Source organism: Canis lupus, chromosome 10 (genome assembly GCF_048164855.1).
Source record: "Canis lupus baileyi chromosome 10, mCanLup2.hap1, whole genome shotgun sequence".
In the NCBI taxonomy this organism is placed as follows: Eukaryota; Metazoa; Chordata; class Mammalia; order Carnivora; family Canidae; genus Canis; species Canis lupus.
The window spans coordinates 13,247,762-13,268,869 of NC_132847.1; the positions used below are offsets into that span (position 1 = coordinate 13,247,762).

The window sequence follows — 21,108 nt, forward strand, 5'->3', positions numbered from 1 at the left end:
TTTTTCACATGCATGTTTTTGTATAGTTAAAATAATGATGTCTGTACAGTTTAGTGTCTTACTTTGTAATTAGTTATGGCATGTTTTGTATATGGTTTTTCTATGTTGTGATAGTCTCCTCAGCCATCTTTTTTTTTTTTTAAACACCATTTCAATTGGCTACATATTATTCCATTCAGGTGCCACACTATAATTTATTTAAATAATCCCCTAATGCTGAGCATTTGGAATACATCTGATATTTAAGTCTGATAAACAAGATGCCTAGGAGCATCTTTGTGTTTATTGAGTTTTACATATTTTGTTTAACCTAACTGTGGAATTATTTATTTATTTATAGATAACGTATCACTCTGCCCAGATCCATGTCTGAGAGAATAAATCTATCCATATCTATTATTACTTTACTGAGATAGTTAAATTTTGAAACCCTAACACCAGGCAAGGGTACAACCAGTTAGTATATGGAGAAGAGACAATTTCTACAATGTTAAATATATTAATTTATTCAAAGTATCCTTTTGAAAGTGAAGTCAAATACTATTCCTGGCATACTAAGAAGGCAGCAATTACCATTCCTGTCTTGATGAAGCTTTCTTCAGTAGAGGTGTACAGACCAGGATACAGAGTGGTCAGTACTTTGAATGGGGAAATGTATGTCCTACAGACATACATACATAGGGCTCAACCCTTACTCCCAGAGTTGTAGGACTTCCTAGAAAACATAGCATTTAAATAAATCCTAAAGAAAAAGGAAATAGCAAAAACATAAGATGGTAGGGAAAGAAGGTAAGTATACTTTAGGCAGAGCTAATGACATTTTGAAAGACCACAAAGCAAAGAAGCACGTGTGCACCCAAAATGAGAAGAAAGTAGTGTGCCTGGAGAAGGGATTATGTGTAAGAATATTTGAACATTTCTTTTGCATTTTGCTTAACATTCATCAACAGTTGGATTTAATCCTTTATTTATCTATGGAGTTGATAATCTAAGCTTTCTTTCCTGAAAAGTATGCCTGTCCTAATACAAGGCAATGATTTAGAAGTCATTTAAACTGCATCTTTGCCAGCATTGGATGGTATCAGTTAGGTTATTGTAACAGCAGAAGAATTGTAAAAGGTACTGTTTATGTTTATAATGATCATTTCAAGGTTTATGGAGTGATTTGAGAGAAACCCTCCAGGGAAGTTCTATTAAGAGATCTCCCATCATTCTTTTCCCCAAGACTGAAATTCTTCTTGTTTCTTTCTCCTTTGGCTTAAAATATTTGAAAGCGCTTGTTAATTTGTAAATTTATTAGTGGAAAGGATTGCACATTCTATTCCTTTAGCTGTGAACACTTTGTAATAATTTTTTCAAAGAGTGGTGTACTTAAAGAATGGATCACAGTAGAGTTAAATTCTTCTGATGGTGAATTTTGAGACTAAAACCATCCCTTATAAGAGTTTCTTTTTGGAATGTGAAAACCCAGGTGTGGGTATTAGACTTCTGGAAGCCTTAAGAAGCAGGGGTGGAGAGTGGAAAGAACACATTAGCCGTGGAGTGCCTGGGTGGCTCAATTGGTTCAGCGCCTGACTCTTAGTCTCAGCTCAGGTCTTGACCTCACGGTCATGAATTCAAGTCCCACACTGGGCTCCACACTGGATGTGGTGCCTACTTTAAAAAAGAAGAGGATATTAGCCACAAAAGATGATGAAATAGTTCCAAATCATACTCTGTACAAATTTTCCTAATCCCAGCCCTGTGCACATTAGCCATTCTAGAGGAAAGTAGAAAATACCTTTGAAATATAACTTCTTCTAAACATAAATGTGAGACCTTATTTGCTACATGGCTCATTTGTCAGTATAATGTAGACCAACAGAATCATGGTTTCCTTTATGCTCTTTGGCTACTAGGCTAGTATTAGGAGACACACCATATATCTTAGAGTCATGGAGAGTTGCACTAGGTGGGGACAGTAGTGGTTAATGTATTTGCTGGCACCAAAATGAGGTGGAGTGATTCATTTTCAATTTGGTTATAGCAATCATCATGACTAATATTTCCAGTTCTATCATATGACATTTGCAATCTACTCTTTAAGTACTGTGGCAGTCATTTGACTGTTTATGAATGTTCTGATTCTCTTCCTCGGGGTATGTTGCAGTTATTTCACTCCCAGCTTCCTTAAGATTATGACTTACTTTGGGCAGTGAAATGGGAAGGAAAATGATCTATGTCTCTTTCAGACAGAAGCTTTAACCAGTGGAAGATGGGATCAAATGGGCTTGAACCACACAGATTTAGTAGCCATTGGGAAGTGTGGAATTGTGAGGACTACTGAATGAAGAATAAAATCTCATAAGAGTCAAAGCAAGAATTAAAATGGACAGTTACACATCAGGATTTTTCTGGCCATGCTCCACTTGTTAGGTGGAAAAGCAAGCATCTGTCAAATTCTTCCAAAGTAGTCCTAAAAGTTGTCAGGAAACTCTTGCCGTGTTTTGCAGCCAAATCTTTTGACTTCAATGTGCCATCTGTGATCTCTTTTGATCCAAATCACTATGGCAATGACAATGAACAAAGAAGTAACTCTTTCGACAGTGCACATCAGAAGTTTTCCTGCCACCGTACTGCAATCACTAAATCAGAATGTGATGCCATATGCCCAGGAGAGTGGCACCTAAACCAAAGCTCTGTTACGGTTATTGCAAATGCTCCCTCTCATTGTTATGGAAGCTTCTAGTATGGATATAGAAATGCCATGAACTCCCCCAAAACCTTGCTCAGATTAGTTTTTATTCGTTTTTTCATTGTAGTCCTCTTAGTACAAATATGAGGTCATAGTAGCTAGACCAGAGTGACAGACAGGGGATTATGCTGCAAATTATCCTTACCTCTGTCCTGGAACTGAGTACTCTAATAAACCAGGCATCTAAAAGGACAATAGGGATCCCTGGGTGGCGCAGCGGTTTGGCGCCTGCCTTTGGCCCAGGGCGCGATCCTGGAGACCCGGGATCGAATCCCACGTCGGGCTCCCGGTGCATGGAGCCTGCTTCTCCCTCTGCTTGTGTCTCTGCCTCTCTCTCTCTCTCTCTCTCTCTCTCTCTGTGACTATCATAAATAAATAAAAATAAATCAATAAAAGGACAATAATTGGGGCTATTTTTTTTTAAATCATTGTTGTGGAAAGACAATCACAAACCCTCTGAGCCAATTAACCAATGCATCTGACAAAGACTGTGTGTCTCTCAAATGCATTCTTCACTTCTCTTTTTTGTAGCAAAATTTGAGTTTTACCTGGTGCATGGTCCTTAAAGTCCTACATGGCTTTTAATGGGAGGGACATCTCTTCCATTTCCTCTTTTCCCTTTATATCTGGTTGGATTAGAGATGTAATGGTGGGAACTTGAGCAGCCATCTCAGACAATGAAGCAGAAAAGCTCCATGATGATGCAGCAACAAGATATAAGAAGCTTGAGTCCTTGACACTGTGAAAATGCTTCTCTGTCTTGAAATGTTTTCACTCAGACTATTAAATGAGACATAAATACATTTCTATCTAAGTAAGACTATTTTTCTCTTTTCTTTCTTTCTTTTTCTCTCTCCTTTCTTTCTTTCTTTCTTTCTTTCTTTCTTTCTTTCTTTCTTTCTTTCTCTCTCTCTCTCTCCCTCCCTCCCTCCCTCCCTCCCTCCCTCTCTCTCTCTCTCTCTCTCTCTCTTTCTTTCTTTCTTTCTTTCTTTATTTCTTTCTTTCTTTCACAGCAAATAAGTTTGTAGCCTAACTACTACAATGAGAAAATCGAGACAGTGCAAAGAAAGCTACCAAAGATTTGGAGAGAACTGGAAATATCAGAGTTCTTTGGGGGTAAAAGAAGGTAAGGTAAAGCTTTACTTAAGGTAAAGCAAGAAATTGAAAATGCATTGTTGGCAAAGTTACACCACGCCATGTTTGTTAAGTAATAGGAAAAGCAAGTGTGCCCCGCCCCCCAAATACACATTAGTTAACTCTTAATTCTGCAACCCATATCCTCAGTATGGAGCATCAAAGTATGCCTTTGAGTGTCAATGAATTTCAACAGTTAACTTCACTTTCTGAGCCCAACCATGGGAAATAACTGATTCTCTCATTCCTCAGAAACGTTTCATTAGAAGAATAAGACACTAAAAGAAACACTTCAGCATCTTTCATATCTCTACATTCCCCCATTCCCTACCTCTGTGCCAGAGGCTAAAAACCAACTTGCTATAATCTTCAGACTAAATTTTCATTCTGGCAACACATAAGTGAATTTTCTTTCCTCCTAGAAGACTTATAGCCTAAATTCCAGTACCTCAGGCCCTGTGACTCTCAGCAGGCCCCAGGCTATAAAAAATGGGATCTACCTCTGGGCTGATTGATTAAAATGCAGTCTGAATGGATCACCTTATTTTATATAATAACTGTTTGGTTGCAGTTAACAAAAAACATGACAAATGGTGACTTAAGCCATCATAATATTTATTATTCCAGTAAAATAAGAAGTCTAGGAGCAGGAGGTTTCAAAGTGACTCAACTTCAGTGGCATTATGACATTATCTTTTTTTTAACTATTTTATTTATTTATTCATGAGAGACACACAGAGACAGAGATAGAGAGACAGTGAGAGGCAGAGACACAGGCAGAGGGAGAAGCAGGCTCCATGCAGGGAGCCCGATGTGGGACTTGATCCCAGGACTCCAGGATCATGGCCTGGGCTGAAGGCAGGCGCTAAACTGCTAAGCCACCCAGGGGTCCCACATTATGACATTATCAAACACCTAGATGCTTTCCATTCTTCTCCTTTGCTATTCTCAGCATTGGCTTCCATTCCTCTTCAGTACAAGATGGCTGACATAGTCCCATACTCACATCCCTCTCCAATCCTATTTGAAAGCTGGAAGCTGCAGGAAGTTACAGGAAGCAGCTTTTTCCTTGTACACTTCTGGCAAAATCAAGGAAGAAAATCCTTGCTGGAAGCCCTCTAATACCTTGCTACTCAAATTGTGGTTCTCAGGTCACAGCATCCTCACTCACCTGGGAACTAATTAAAATGCAATGTCCCAAGGCCCATCCTGATTACTAATTCAGATTCTGTAGATTAACAAGATCCTCAGGTGATTCGTATATACTGTTAAATTTAAGAAGAACTGCTCTAATAAACTTTTTTCTTGTGTCTTTTTTAGCCAGACCTTAGTGACATGGCTATCCCCAGGTGGAAGGGAGAAAGGGAAAGTAATTTTTTTTTAAAGAAATAGGAAAGAGCAAATGAGGTAAGGAATGTCTGTCAGTAGGATAACTCCTGGGATCTGTCATGGTGTTTCTCCAGGGACTGGGTGGTATAGAACACCATGCTCCCGGCAGTTCATTACTACTCACTGTGGCTCTCTGCATTCATGTAGCCTATGAAACCTGCCCACAGCATGAAGCACTGGCCCAACAGCAGTATTTTTAACAGCAGGTTGAGACTTTACCCATGTGATTTTGGAAGGTTTCTTGTTTTTATGATCTTGAGGTTTTAAGAGTGCTTTGTAACCCAGGAGAATTCAAAGGAAAAACATTAAAGCTAGCATAATTGGAGGGAAGGTGAAAATTGTAAAAGAGAACATATTTTTTTCAGTTGTTTTAAAATATTTTTCACTAGGGCAGCTAATGAAATCTATTTTCACCTACATCTTTCTCTGCTTTGCATTGGTTTTCTGGCCTTACCAAAAATTTACTAGGAAGTAAATTTGTAATAGGAAGTAACTGACTTTGAGGATTTTGGTCTAATTTTAAAAACAAAAATTGTACTGTTTTAAGGTTTAGCCATTGCATTGATAAGCTAAGCCTTCTTCAGTATTTTATAAAGTAAAATTCTAAAAAGCTTTTCAATGATAGAAAGTTATATGACACAAGGATAAAATGGGATATAGAAAAAATCAGAAAATAAAGGAACAATGTGGGGGGCACTTCTCAATCTTGGGGCAAGGACCTTGAAGATGCCAATTTTAGGCAATTTCAGTTTGACTTCCTGGTGATGATGTGATGATTTACATATGGTAGCATAAACATAACAGATGTCTCTTTTTGTCTCACCCATACCTCTGTACATTTATTTAAAACCTCCTAAATCAGTGCTCTTTTCCACTGGCGACTTAAAGGGCATTTTGAGAATGGGCTTGGGCTACCTTCCCATCTCTTCCCAACCAAATCTTTACTTATTTAATTCAATGTAAAATATATGCTCCTAATGAACTTACTTTTCTGTTGTCTTACCTTTTGATACAATAGAGCATATTGAGTGTTACTCCAGAGAAAAATAAATCTTTGCAGGGAAAAACCAGAGTAAATTCCAATATAGAAAGCCGTTTGACTTCAGAAATGCTGCAAATACACGCTATACTGTGTCCCTAAAACAAAAGTGCAAATGAATCAGTGGTCCTCTGCAAGCAAGCTAGCAAGCAAAGAGCTGGAAGACGTGTCACACCTTACAACATTTGGCATGTTTTAAGTGCACATAATTCTCATCGAATTGGCTGGGAGGCCTCTACACAGATCTGCTGGCAGACCATGGTGCCCACTAAAACAACTGTGACTTTCAATAAAAATTCATACCATCGGTGCCAAAGCAAACTTGTGAAAATTGTCCACTTTTAGGCAACCCGGACAAAAGCCTTAGGAGGGCTGAAGTCACTATTTAAAAGGGTCTCCATAAGAGCCAAGAGAAATGTATCCCTGATTTATTTGAATACAGATTCTTGTAAATGGTAAAGCTGTAGTGAGCCAAATTTGCATTTCATACCTGGAACCTGGATTTGGCTCAACCTGATCTGGCTAGTGAAAACAATGAGGTTCCTTTTGGTCCTCATTTTCGGAGACGCTAAGTGGAGATGTCAAGAAGATGGTGGAACTGGATCTTAAATTTAGCAATTTGGTGATGAATTGGGGATTTGGGGGAGTACTGTTTTTATTCTTTCAGATCAACTGTGTTCATTGAACTGGAAGGGAAATAATATTTTCAACAAAGCAAGAAAGCAAGTTCAATTACGAAACTGGAAGCCTTAAGAAAATATTTTTTTTTCCTTTTTGGTATTTGAGTTCCAGATTCTCGTCAAATGTGAGTTGTGTCCAGTCTGCTTAGTGGTAAATCAGAATGTCACCACTTGACCTTGGCAAAGTTACCTGGTAATGAGGATGAAAGGTGTATGGAACAATTTGTGTCTATCTGAGTCACTGAGTTTTCCTTCAACAGCACAAATGTGTCATTTGTTTTGTCATGGCTCATCTTGAGCAATAGAAGCTGCTGTGGTCATAGAGAGGAATGGGAAGGGCACCCGCCTTCGGATCCTGAGGCAGTATTCACACGTAGGTATATAACTGTCAATGCATAGGCTTTCTGGAAGGAAGCACAAGAAATTGATAGTACAGGTTGCTACTGGGATAGGTCCTGGAGTGGGTACCTGGTGAGTCAGAGGTGGGAAAAGAATTTACTCTTTCATGTGTGCTCTTTTTTCATCTCTCATATATATAGATGCATCTCCCATTCAAGAAAGCATATATATATATTGCATACACATGTGTGTGAATGTATACATGCATATATACATATTGTTCATTGAAAAAAAATCAATGTAGTATCAAAAGAGTGAGCAAACAAAAACCATATTCTTTTTGGCTCTATATTACACTGGATGGATAATTTTCTCCCTCCGAACCTTAAATGACTCTTCTAAAATGAAGTGGGATAAATTTAGACTACAGAAAAGGCTAACATTTATTAAAGCAGGGACTCCCCAGTTTTAGAAAGTAAATGTACTCATTTTGAGTCTGATATTGGAGATACTGTATTGTTAACAATATAAACCCCAAGCAGTATCTTACTAGCCAAAAAGTTCAAAATTCAGTGGTCCTGTTTGAGCAGCTGCTCTGTCTGTGAAGAAGCATTAGGGAAGAGGCAGAGACTTGCCAGGAGTGGAAGCTATGGGGGACAATGGGGCAGAGTGGCTAAAAGTTCATGGGGCATAACGAACACAGCACATTCAAAGGTAAAACTTGGTCATGACCATGTTCACCTGACTGGGACCATCACCTCTCAAGAGCCTCTGCCAGGCTGTGCTTTATCTAGGAGTGAATTTTGGTATGGCTGTCCTTGACCAGCCCAGGTAAACTTGTCTCAATATTTTCCTGTAACTGGGCTCTGGACTCATACCTTAGCGTATGCACTTCCCCACACTTCACACAGCTCACAGCTCCTAGCTGTATTCCTGCCCACTCTGATTCCATTACAGCTTTCATAGGAGAAGACTCATCTCACTTTTCTGTCTTTGCACTTTCTCAAACTGGCTTTTACATTACAGAAGTGATTTTACACTTAGTCACACACAACTGAATGTCTGCCACCTAGCTGCTTGGGGTAGGTGATGTGGACAAGAGTATAGGCTTTGAAGTCAGTCAGGCAGGGCTGACTGGTATGCATTTCCAAGGTATCCTCACTTGTTGGCTGCAGAAATATGACTAAGCTACTTAGACTTTCTGTGCCTGCTGCTTCATTTATAATGTAATCCCTTAGTTATGCACCATGAGTCTGAAAAAGAGCCTGTTGACACTGCCTGTTCTGGAAAGAAAGCATTCTCTTCTGAATGCACAGAGAGTCTAGAGCACAAGGCTCAACCCTGGCACTATGACAGTTCAAGCCGGATAATTCTTTGCTGTGAAGGGCTATGTTGTGCATTATAGAGTGTTTGGCTGCATCCCTGACTTCTCCCTATTAGATGTCAGTAGCACTCCCATTACCCCATATGTGACAACCCAGAATAACTCTAGACATTGCCAAATGTCCATGGAGTGAAGGGAGGAATCATTACCATTTAAGAAGTACTGATTCAGAGGATGATTTTCCTATCCATTTTTAATTTGGTTCATATAGTCAGACTGGAGTTGTTATCTGGACAATGTTTTCTTTTCCTGGTGTCCCTCACCATGTATTCTGTTAGGGCAATGGGGACGTGGTCCACCATACTCTGAAAGTTTACAACTTCATCTTGAGGCATTATCTGCCTCTACCATGAGCCTGTACAAGGCAAAAAAACTTGGTCTTGCTGATATTGATCAATTCTTTGGTAAAGCTTTCGTGATGTTACACCCTACCTAAGTCTCTGTCTAAGCAAAGATCTATAGGAAATCAGGGAGTGAAGATAAACAGAAAACTCCATCCTATCATAGCAGAGAGACAACTCAGTAGCATATTGCCTGGCACAAGACATGGTATACAACAAAAGTGACCTCCTTCCTTTCTTTCTAGGTCTCAGAATACAGCATTCCTTATGGCCATCTGACCAGCTGCCATGTCTGTCCCCACTAATCTAGGAACTGTGGGCCATGACTTAGGCTTTGCACTATTTACTTCTTGACTGGATTGTATTTATATTCATCAACTCTTAAAGTTAGTCTGAGGTATGTGTATTTTTTTTAACCAATAGGGTGGTTAAAAGGACAGATGTTCTGATGGTGGGAGGGTGACCATGTTAACTACATCAAGTCACCAAGGGTGATAGAAAGTGGAAAAACTCTTCAATGAGTTGATTGGGATGCCATTGGTGATATTCTAAGAAGATGCTTCAGACAGAAAAGGGGACAGAAATCAGCTGATAGGCCAAGAGGAGGTAAAAACTGAAGGAAGCCATAAGAAGAGAGACAGTGACTTGGACCACTTTTGATCAGGAAAAGGGTAGAACCACTAATTCTTGTATTTTAAGACAGAGGACATTGGAGACTTCCTGAAGGCTACAGGGAAGAAGCCCGTAGAAGAGAAGAAATTAAAGGTGCTAGAGAGAAGGGACTAACATAGGGAAGCCAACTACCAGAGAAGAAACATGCCTCCATCTGAGACCTACGGAAAAAATGAGAATAAGAGGGAATTCCCTTACAACTTACTGTTTTCAATTAAGAGTTTGAAATGCCCTTCATAAAATGCACATGGAAAGGTAAAATATTAGACTGTTATCAGCCATGAACACTCTAATTTAAACCAGCTTTAGAAATCTGTGGGCAATAAACTGGTGATTAAGTATTTATTAAATATTTATTGTTCACATGCCATAAGGCATTGGACTTCTGCCAGTTGTCTGAAAAGAGAAGCAAAATTATTTCAAAATGTTTATGTTATATAAAGTAGAAAACTTTAAGGATTAATCTGGTCTTAGCATCTTGTAACTTTTAATTATCTTCAACCAAGCTAGTCACATTATCTTTTTTTAAAAGAAAGATGTGTACCCAGCTTAGTGGGTAAATATTTGTAGGTACCTACTATGTACAAGTTCTGTGTTTGGCTGGGTTTATAGAGTGCCAAAAAAGAGAAAGAGAAGCAAGATGGAAAGCTGTGCCAGTACACTCTGAAGAGCTAGAACTTGTGAAGAGTTATCCAGATTCACAACAGATATTTAAGACCTAGAATCACGGGCCTTCGAAAAAGGAGGATTTACACACAGTATATCACAAAATATTTTATTATCAGTGGAGCATCTAAATATATTACTGAAAAAATGTCCCCCATCCACAGGAAAGGAGATCAAAAGAAAGAAATCCTTTTCTCTGCCCTGGCAATGTTTTTCACTATGCCAAGGATAAAGCAAGAGCGTCCTTTAATTTTTTTTTTTTTTATTGGAGTCTGAGTTTGAAATTTGTGGCACATAAACAAATAACTTAATGTCCTCTGCCTCATCAATTTAAAAAAATCAGGCCAATTATGTATTTTTCCTGAAGACAGTTGGCTGGACTAGAGGCTATTTTAAAGCCCACTTCAGCTCCAAGAGTTCTGGTTCTATGGTAAACCACTCAAGTGCATAGAAAATATCATACACTTACTGGCCTTCACAAACAAATCCATTTTTCTCTTGAACACAGTTGTAGGACAATTTGCTGTGCTTTTTGTTTTGGCAGTTTAGGAAGGTTTCCATGGTTTCTGTGTCCTCTTGGTCATCTTTTCTGTGTATCAACTTGACCATAGATTATCTGAGGCCGATATTGTCAGCTCTTTGGATGTATGTCCCTCAGGCATGCATTCCATGGAGGCAGTACAAATTGGTTTGGGGGTGACATAATTTTAGATAATACATTGGTTTATGATTCACCAGGGGCCACTGTGCATAAACAGATATAAAGTTTATCTGTGGTATTGAAATTTCCTGGCTGGGAGTGATTAGAAAATATACATATTTAAAGTGATCTGAAGAGAGAGCAATGATGAAAAAAAAGAAAAAGGTTGAGGAACACTGTCCTGGGGCAAGGAGTCCTTTAAGATGTGTTGGGCAAGAGTCCTGTGCCTCAAATATACTTTATTTTTTTAAGTTTTGAAAGTCTGCATGTAAAGCATTTCCTCTGCCTTTTCCAATCTACCACAGGACATTTTCTGCAAATGCTTAAATGCAGCATATAAAACTCTTTCCTTGTGACAAAAGGCATATCTTGGAAAACGACTCTCTCTTTTGAGATCAGACTGTTCTGTGTGACAATCTGGCAGTGAGGTCTTGCAGGAGTCCACGAAAGGGGCGTCCTTGAACACCAGAAAGACACATATTTCAGTCTCAGACTTGCTTTTGGTTAGCCTGGCAGCCAGGGGCAATCGCTCGAAGCCTCTAAACCCATTTCCTCATCTGTCAAACAAGGATATTCATGCTTCACCTTGCAGGGCTGTTGGAGGTTTTGAGATAACCAGCACTTGCTGTTTCTGAGTCAGGCAGAAGGCAAAGTAAACAATAACTGGGTAGAAAAGAACAAGACGCCCAGTGAACCTATTTTGCCAAACTTCACAAACATCCTGTTTGAGTTCCTGCCGTTGCCATTAAAAAAAAAAAAAAAAAATCTTGCAAGCAGAATCTAGCCCCTGCCCAGTTTAAAGAATGAAGTATTCAAAAGTATTATAAGTAGCTTTCAGAATGAGACTTGGATTTTGCATCAGTGAAGGGACATAAAGACCATTGGAGAATCCGGCAAGGAGCTATATTTCTCCTGCGCCATAAAAATCACCATGATTTATTCCTTTAATGAAAAAGTCGGGGGCTTGTGCAGGCACAACAGCTGTGATTTTATGAAGGGAACATTTGCCAGAATTCCCGGTGATGGGGTTGTTGCCACAAGGGGTCAGATCCCGATTATTGGTGGAGCCTGGCATCATCCCACAGAGACACAAAGATGATTGGACAGCAAAGAGCTTGAAATGACTCTCACTTGTTTGTGCTGAGAAGAGCTCATGCACACCAAACCAGACTCTGTTTAAGTAAGGACTTTGGTGTCTTTGATCTAAGTGTTTGGAGAGGGAAAAGAATATAGAGCACAGTTACCTTGAACCTTAAACTGGTCGTCGGTTGTCCACTCAACACATGTGAGCACTTTAGCTGTTGCCACGAATCAAGGGCTCTTCTACTCAATGTTAAATATAGGGATGGGTAAATATTTTAGATTCATCGGCCTCCAAGTATTTTTCAGATGTTTTAGGTTCAAGCAAACAGAATACATCGTGCTGAGCACATTCTCGCTTGATTTTTTTTTTTAAGGATCGTGTGTGATTTATAGAAAATGGAATCCATATGTTTCTGCTTCATTTACACTTAAGTCATCAAAAAGTTGTGTTGTAAGAGTTATTTGATGTCCAAGATGGCTTGTGAGCTAGATCTTCTTTGTTGTTTAATTATAAACTGCTTAAAAGTGTTGATCCCTTTAAGAGGCAGAGAAAGAGACAGAGCAGGACAGAGAGGACCTAGGAAGATTCTTGTCTTTTAAGACAGAGGATACCAGACACTTTCTGAAGAGAGACATATGAAGGCCTGTTTGGCCAAGATGAAATAGATTTGAACACCAGGAAGTTCACTTTAAGCTGAAACTACAGACCCATGAATTTCAAATGGGCCCAGAATTTGCAAGAAAACAAAGGCTCCTCTGCAGTCAGTTTTCAGAAGCAGCTCTGATAAATGCAAAAAAGCAGCTGGCAAGTCAGCAACTCCTCCAAGGAGGAGAGGGCTGTGAATGAGTTCTTAGCTGCCCACTTAGCATGTGCCCACTGCTGGAGGAGCTATTGTTTTCAGGCCTCTCGAGAGCAGTCTTTCCAGTCCAGATAAAGCACTCTTTGCCCAAGCATGGCAGTATCTGCTCTCCATGTTTTCCTGGGACTATCCTGCCCTAGACCTGAGTTTCCTATCTGTTCTTCTGCCATCTGGCCCAAATGGTGGATCGCTGAATGTAGTACTGTGGGTGCATTTGGGATGCTGTTTATTTATTGGGCAATATCTTTAGAGAAATATCTCAGTTAGCTCACAGTAGGGCCAAGAAAACATGGAGTTTGGGCAAAGTACAAAATAGGTTAACTAGGGACCCACAAATTAGTAAAAAGCCCAATGTAAAACGAAGTTTTCTGGATCCCACTCCTAGAGTAGCTCTTAGGCATGCTTCATCATTTATCTGTTTATCTGGCATTTTATGAAAGGTTTCAGAAGAAACACATCCAAATTGGAACTGCTTTAGGTGATAATATAACTGAAATATCATTAAATCTCTCTATATAAATAATCATCATTAGAGCATTATAAAATGTTAGGATGTGAAATTTCATTATCTGGCAGGATCTGTAGACAAAAATTCAATAGAATTCAGTCCTGTGAATGACCTATATATCTCAAATCAGTTATCTGGGGATAAGAGATAGGGTTGTAGAATCTCAGAGGTTAGGGCTTTCCCCCCTCCCCCAACTCCTAATCTTCAGAAACATTTAGTAGAATGTTTTCAACATCATCATCCAGTAGCTACTACTGTTAACATATTGGTGTATGTGCTTTGAGTTAAAGCACATGCATGTACCTACACACGTACACATACTCAGAGTTTGATGAGATTGTAGTATTTATTCTGTTTGGGAGCTTCTCTTTCCAAAGATATACTGTGGACTTTCCCCAAGTTAATGAAATGTTTCACCTCACGAGCCTTAGTGCATGCAGAGTATTCATCACAGGAATGTACCACAATTAGCTTAATGTCTCAGAGTATTTTTAAATATGGGACTTAAAAGAATAAGTCTTTCAGATGCATTTTCAAATGTTGATCTTAGTTCTTAAAGTTGTTTGCTGTAACTTAGGAAACATTGGAAAATAAACTACCTGTAATGTCCACATCTTAGATGTGCTTCTACATCTACCCTTTGAGAACCATGGAGAATCTCCATCTGTTGCCCTAAGAGGCCAAGCTTCCTCACTATAGATGATGCTTTCTAAAGACCTAAGAAAAGATCAGTAAGACAGTAAATTGTTTCTTTTTCTTCCTTAGAAGAAGAAAAAGCTGGTTCCACTCCCATTTCCACCCTGAGAAGAGTCTTGTGACTTAAATTCATGCATGTCTCCTTTTTTGGTGCTCAGTCCATTGGCAAAGTTCCCAGAGTCAACTTAAAAGAAAGCTGAGACTCATACCTATTTGACTGTTGGTTTCTGAGTTCCTTCACCCCTTGTTTTGGATTTTTCCAATCTGTTACCAGAGAACTCTGTCCTTTCCCTTTTGTTGACAGGTTGCCAGGATACCTCTAGGCGACAAAGGCTGTGGTTCCTCTTCCCAGCAGCCACATGTACTGTAAGAACTCCTGCAAGAGGCATGTGAATCGTGGAGCTCCCAGACCAATCTTCTGCTCCTGTTTCCACCAGCCCCCTCCCTGAGGGGCTCAGCAGGCCATTAGAAAAGCTGAAGCCAAAAGGTGACAACAGATGTTATCAGGTGAGACTCTCTCAGAAGCCATGCTTCTCCTTTGTTGTCTAATCAATTAGTCTCCTACCTTACCTTTCAACTAATAATAGGTTCTTGTTTTATCTTGATCTTGATTTCCTCCACCACTTCTATCTCACTAGTATGTCATAAATACTTTCTTACTATAGAAAAGGACTCCAAAATAAAATAATGACTCATTAAGTAAAAACCTTCAAGTACCACTAAACAAAATAACCAGTAGCATTTTATTTTATGGGATGATGCTGGCAATAGTGTGAACCATGGATTCAGTGTTTTAGGGGCTAAAAGAGAACCAAATTCCTTTTGAAGGGATTTTATTTATTTGTTTTAGAGAGAGAGAGAGAGCAGAGAGAGGGGCAGAGGTTGAGGAAGAGAGAGAGAATCTCAAGCAGACTCTACACTAAGCAGGGAGCTGACTCAGGGCTACATCTCATGACCCTGAGAACATGACCTGAGCAGAAACCAAGAGTTGGACACTCAACCAACTGAGCCACCCAGGCACCCCAAGAATAATATTATTTAAATGTATAATTATTTAAAAATAATTGTCTTCAAAGAAAGGTAGATAAAGTATATCTTACATTAATCTAGGATTATACGTTTATTAACCAACTTATCCTTGAAAGATAAAAGGTTGATAAAGGCTATAGTTACTCAATTGACTTGACCTCTTTTTTCATTAATGGAGATAAAATGTACATGTGGAAATGTAACTGACCTTAAGTTCTTAAATTCAAGTTCCTAAAACCAGTGAGTTTGACAGATGTATATAACCATGTAAACCATCACCTTAATCAAGACATAGAAAAAAAAAAAAAAAAAAAAAAAAAAAAAAAAAAAAAAAAAGACATAGGATATTTCTATCATCCAGAAAGTTTCCTCATATCCTTTCCAGTCTATCATCCTTCTGAGAGAACCACTGTTCTGATTTTTATCACTAGAGAATAATTTGTGAACTTCATAGGAATAGACTCACATAGTATATATTCTTGTATCTGACTTGGGCTCAGCAGTATGTTTTTGGATTATTCCATATTACCATGTATGTTACTAGTTCAATTCTTTTTATAGACGAGTGTTATTGCATTATGGGATTATTCCACATTTGTTTATCTCTTCTCCTACTCATTGGTATTTGGCTTGTTTCCAATTTGGGTCTCTAACAATTAAGGCTGCTATAAACCACTCTTTTACAAGTCTTTCAGTAAACATATGTTTTCATGTATCTTAGGTTCAGACCTGGCATTGAAATTGATGGTATATGTATGTTTAACAATATACTGGGTATGAAATAATATGTCACTGTGGTTATAATTTGCATTTCCCTGAGTAATGAAGTTGAGCATTTTTATAGGAGTTGGTTGGAGATTGGTATCTTGCTTTTATTAAGTATCTGTTTATATTTTTTTGTTTATTTTGGATGCTTCTTTTCTTGTTTATATCATCTTCACTGATATATAATTCATATCCAGTAAAATGCACACATTTTAAGTTCTTGGTTTGATGAGTTTTGATAAATGATTATAAATGATTACTGATGTTATCAATATAAGAACATGTCAATTAGCCTTTATAGGACATTCTCTACCCACCCAGCCACCCACAAGCAAGATCTACTTTCTGTAGATCTACTTGCAGATTAGCTTTTCCTGTTCTGGGGTTTCATAGATGGAATAATTCAGCATATACTCTTCATATATGATTTTTTTAATTCAACAAAATATTTTTAATGGGATCTATATCACTATATCAGAAACTGGTTCATTTTTATTGTGGGGTAATATTCTATCCCATGAATTTGCTTACTCGTTTGCCTGTTGATGTGCCCTTGTGTTGTTTCTTAAAATTTTCACTATTAAGAATAAAAGCTGCCATAAATATTTGTAGATATCTTTTGTGGACATATGTTTTCATTTCTCCTGGGTAATTATTTAAGGATAGAATGCCTAGGTAGATGTAGGTTTAACGTTGTGAGAGTCTGCCAAACTGTTCTCCAGAGTGTTTATATATTTCACACTCCCACCAGGCATGTGTGAGTGTTCCAGTTTTACACATCCTCACTAACACTTGGTATTAGCAACCTTTCTAATTTTAGCCATCCTAGTGTGTGTGGTATCTCTGGCTCTAGTTTGCATTTTGCTGATGACTAACAGCTAATGATGTTGAATTTTATTTCATGAACTTACTCCATGACTATACTTTTTTGACTATACTTTTTCTGTTGTACATAATCTATTCAAAGTTTTTGCCTTTTTAAAAAATTAGGTTGTTTGAATTATGACTAAACATATATGGTATAAATCCTTTTCAGATATATGTCTTATAAACATTTTTTTCCAATCTATGGCTTAGCTTTTAATTTTCTTGAGGGTGGTTTTTATTTTTACATTTTTAAAAAGATTTAATTCATTTATTATTTGAGCGAAAGAGAGAGAGAGAAGAAGCAAAGGGAGAGGGACAAACAGACACTGCACCAAGCACCAAGCCTGATGGTAGGACTCGATGCCAGGCCCCTGAGATCATGACCTGAGCCAAAATCAAGAGTCGAATGCTTTACTGACTGAACCACCCAGGCACTCCTTGATGGTGGCTTTTTTTTTTTTTTTAAGATTTTTATTTATTTATTTGAGAGAGAGAGAGAGAGCAAGAGAGGGTGCCAGTGGGGTGGAGGGGCAAAGGAAGAAGAGAAGCAGACTCCTTGCTGATCGGGGAGCCTGATGCAGGGCTGGATCCCAGGACTCTGGGTTCATGACCTGAGTCGAAGGCAGACCCTTAACTAACTGAGCCACTCAGGTATTTCTTGAGTGTGGCTTTTAAAGAATAGAGGTTTCTAATTTAAATGAAGGGAAAAATTAAATTCTTTTTAAGTTTAGTGCTTTTCTTGTGTTTTGTCTGAGAAGTCTCTGTATCTATTGAAGTCATAAAGGTAATCCATGTTTGCTTCTAGAAGCTTTATAGTTTTTGTATTTGTACAATTAGTATATTATAGTTTTTATTTTTAGTTCTATAATCCACTTTGAATTAAGTTTCATGTGTGGCGAAAGTAGAGTTAATATTAACTTTTCTCCTACATTCCCTTTCATTTGTTTGAAAGGTTTTCTTCCCTCCATTATATTGTCTTTGCATCTTGGTCAAAAATGAATTGACTGCACATGTGAATCAACCATGTATTTCTAGACTCTTTTCTATTACATGAACATATTTATCTATCTTTATTGGCATTGTTAATTTTTAATAACACAGCTTATCTTGGCTAGTAAGTAGCCCAGCAAGTATTAAAAACAAATATATAAGTGGAGTCCCTCCATGACTTCTTGCCAGTAGAACTATGCACAACAGTTTGAATTAGGTTGGGCACTTTTTTCTTGCATGTTGTCCAAATTTCTCCCTAGGCAACAATCTGATTTTAAGTGATTCTGTAACAAACAAGCCCCCAAAATATCTAGTTGGACATGAATTCAAGAATGATAATCCCAGCAAAAGAGATGCATTTTTCAAATGCATTTATACAGAATGATATGTGAGCTTAATTTTCATTCATTCATTCATTCAGTAATTTATTGAGTGTCTACTATATTCCAGGCACTATTTTTGACAAAGAAAGAAGGAAGGAGAATATTTCTTGGTTCATAATTTTTGCAAGGAAGCATTATTTATAATCTCCACTATGTTGTCTATTTGACAATGTATTCCTCACAATTATAGAGAAAAAAATCTGTTTCTGGTAAAATAAACACCAGGTTCAATGTCTTTATACATTCTTGTAAATTGACAGAAAATTATGAACACTCAAGTGTCTACTAAAGAACATTTCCTCAGGCTTTCCAAGTCTGCTATCGCAGTCAAAAAACATCCATTCCTCTAAGCTTCAGAATGTAAACTATCATTTCTTTCAGTTGCAGTTTTCATCTTATTTTAGAATTTGAATTTCCTATGATATTTCTAAGAGCAATTTCTTTATAAATTTGGACATTAACATGGCTGTTTCTTCTCTGTGTCTGTATAATTTAAGTTTATATATAATATCACCTTAAATCATTTTCCCAACTTCTCTGGTGAATGAAACGTTTTCAAGAATATATACAATTCAAAACAAACAAACAAACAAAAACCTCCCTGATGAATGTGAACTGTTGCAAAACACCCTTCCTGAGGAAGCAGGTGGTGATTCCTGTGGAGTCTTAAAAACACAGCAGCATTTTCTAAATATCAGAGCATGCAAGTATGGCACTACATATAGTATACACCGTATTGGGGCAGCAAGGAGGAGAATGTACAGAACGCAAGCTGTTAAGAGATTCAAGTGATGACAAGCTGCAAATGGAATGTCCAGAGTGCAACGCAGCAAGAGTTTTATGAGGTTTTTGTTATTGTTATTGTTTTTGTTCTTGTTGTTGTTTGAGAGAGGACTATGAGGAGCTTGATGGAGTCCCATGCAAGCAAAACTTGGTAGAATTCTGGTGTTGTTGAGCACTACTTTATAAATTCACGTTGATTTATAATCGGATGTTTCACTATTAAAATGGGGTTTCATTTGTATGCTTTAATTCAGGAGTCCTCAAACTTTTCCTATTAAATGCCCAGATAATAAATAATTTAGGCCTTATGGGCCATATGCTCTGCAGTTGTAGGGCAAAAACAGCCAAAGATAAATACATAAATGAATAAGCGTGACTTGGTCCAGTAAACCCTTATTTACAGAAAGGAGCAGACAGCTGGCCAGATTTGACTAGTGAGCTATGGTTTTCTGACACTTGTCTAATCTTCAGTTCTGATGAAATACCTTCCAATTTTATACATTAACATTTAAAGGCCCATGGCTATGAAGCTCTTCTTTCTCTGAATGCCTAGTCCTTTGGGGTTCTCTTCAGAAAAGATATGACTTCCAAGGAGAATTAACCTTTGGAAGTCATCTGCACTCAGAATGCCTGTAATCAAGAGAAACAACTTTTGAATAAGTTCAGTGCAGGAAAGCTAACTTCTTGGATCCTTCTTCAGCTTTCTGCCTTGTCATACAGCACCCAGTGTCTTACCTAGCTAATCATATGTCACCTCTGGTGTGCCTATTATCCCTATTCTTGGGGAGAAGCTCCAGGCTATAGATGCTTATTGTTCATTACTTGATAAACTCTCTTTACCATGAGGGTTTGGTCCAGGACATAGTCCTTGGCTGGATTCTCATTTCTCTCAGATTTGGTAGAGTTAGACTTCTAAAGCTAGCATACTAATTCCTAATTGCTTAAGGATTACAAGAAACATGGTTTAGATGCTCAGGTACCCAAAAGACCTGGGAAAATGCCACAAAGCTGGCTGTTAACTGTTTCTTTCCAAAAGTCCTGTTATGTTTTTATTCCTCTATTTCAATAAAGGGATTGATTTCTATTTAAAATTATTAATATAAAATTAAGCTAATCTCAGTGAGTTCTTCAATATTCAGTTTATTTTGTTAGGACCTAGTATGTGCCTAGCACTAGGGATACAGTTATGTGGAGAGAAAACAAGCCTTTAATGTCTTGGAGTTTACGTCCAAGTGGAGGAGACAAACATTATACATACATACATACATACATACATACATAAGACAAAAATATAGTAAGTGCTATGAAGAAAACAGAGTAATGTCACTGTCATAATGACTGTGTCGATGGTGGTAGCAGTGGTACATGTGTGCATGTATGCATATGTGCATTTGTATGAGTGTACATGATGTGTATTTCTGCATGTGTGTATTTGTATGTATATGCACACATGTATCTCTGCATGTAGGTGTGTCTGTGTGCTCCTCTGTGTGTCAGTATGTGTGTTTGAGAGAGAGAGAAAGTACTGGAAGAAGTGTAGTCAGAAAGGTTCTCTTTGAGTTGATGATGTTTAAAGAGAGAAAATATGAGAAAACTTTGCAAAGAACTAGGGGAAGATTCCTAGCCATGGCAAGAGCATGTGCAAAGCCTCTTGCCAGTTCCTCCCCTAACCTACCCTGGAGTGAGAAGGCCTTTGGGTTCTTTAAGGACCTGAAAGGATTAAGCTCAGGGCTGGCAGGAGGGAGAGTAAAGGAAGACAAAGGAAGAAACTTAAAGAAAAACAGGGATACAGAGGCCTTTGTGGAAAGAGTTTGGGTTTTACTTGAGAGTGGTGGGACAATCATGGGACACTTAATCCAGGGACGTTTAGGACCTATTTTGTGATTTAAGGAGTTGAATATGACTGCTCCAAAAAAGACAGAAGCTCGGGAGTGGATATTCACCTACTACCACTGTAACAGCACATAGTAGTGAGTCGTGTCCATTCACCTGCCTGACAACAAACTTAAGAGGGCAGGCCAGACATCCAAAAGGAATAACTGGCCACATCAATGATATACGTCAAT

At 38.2% G+C, this 21,108-nt stretch overlaps 1 protein-coding gene and 1 long non-coding RNA gene across 10 annotated transcripts in view; one reads left to right on the forward strand and one right to left on the reverse strand.

The window, feature by feature from the left end:
* Positions 1-3,173: 3,173 nt before the first annotated feature.
* Positions 3,174-14,557, reverse strand: LOC140641218 (uncharacterized). 2 transcript variants are annotated; one of them, XR_012037745.1, is made up of 4 exons: positions 14,435-14,557; positions 7,167-7,380; positions 6,261-6,394; positions 3,174-3,514 (listed from the first exon to the last, which is right to left on the reverse strand). It is a non-coding gene; the product is annotated as an uncharacterized lncRNA (long non-coding RNA). The 2 variants fall into 2 exon arrangements; XR_012037746.1 differs by lacking the exon at positions 7,167-7,380 and having other exon boundaries at positions 3,218-3,514; positions 14,435-14,544.
* The window catches only part of ZNF475 (zinc finger protein 475), a 53,277-nt gene continuing 46,708 nt past the window's right edge, over positions 14,540-21,108 (forward strand). For 4 of the 8 annotated variants that reach the window (XR_012037744.1, XM_072840711.1, XM_072840712.1 and 1 more), the window contains exon 1: positions 14,540-14,732. The gene's annotated coding sequence lies outside the window, so the exon portion shown is untranslated. The remainder of the gene's footprint in view (positions 14,733-21,108) is intronic. The other 4 variants (XM_072840708.1, XM_072840713.1, XM_072840710.1 and 1 more) reach the window with 2 other exon arrangements.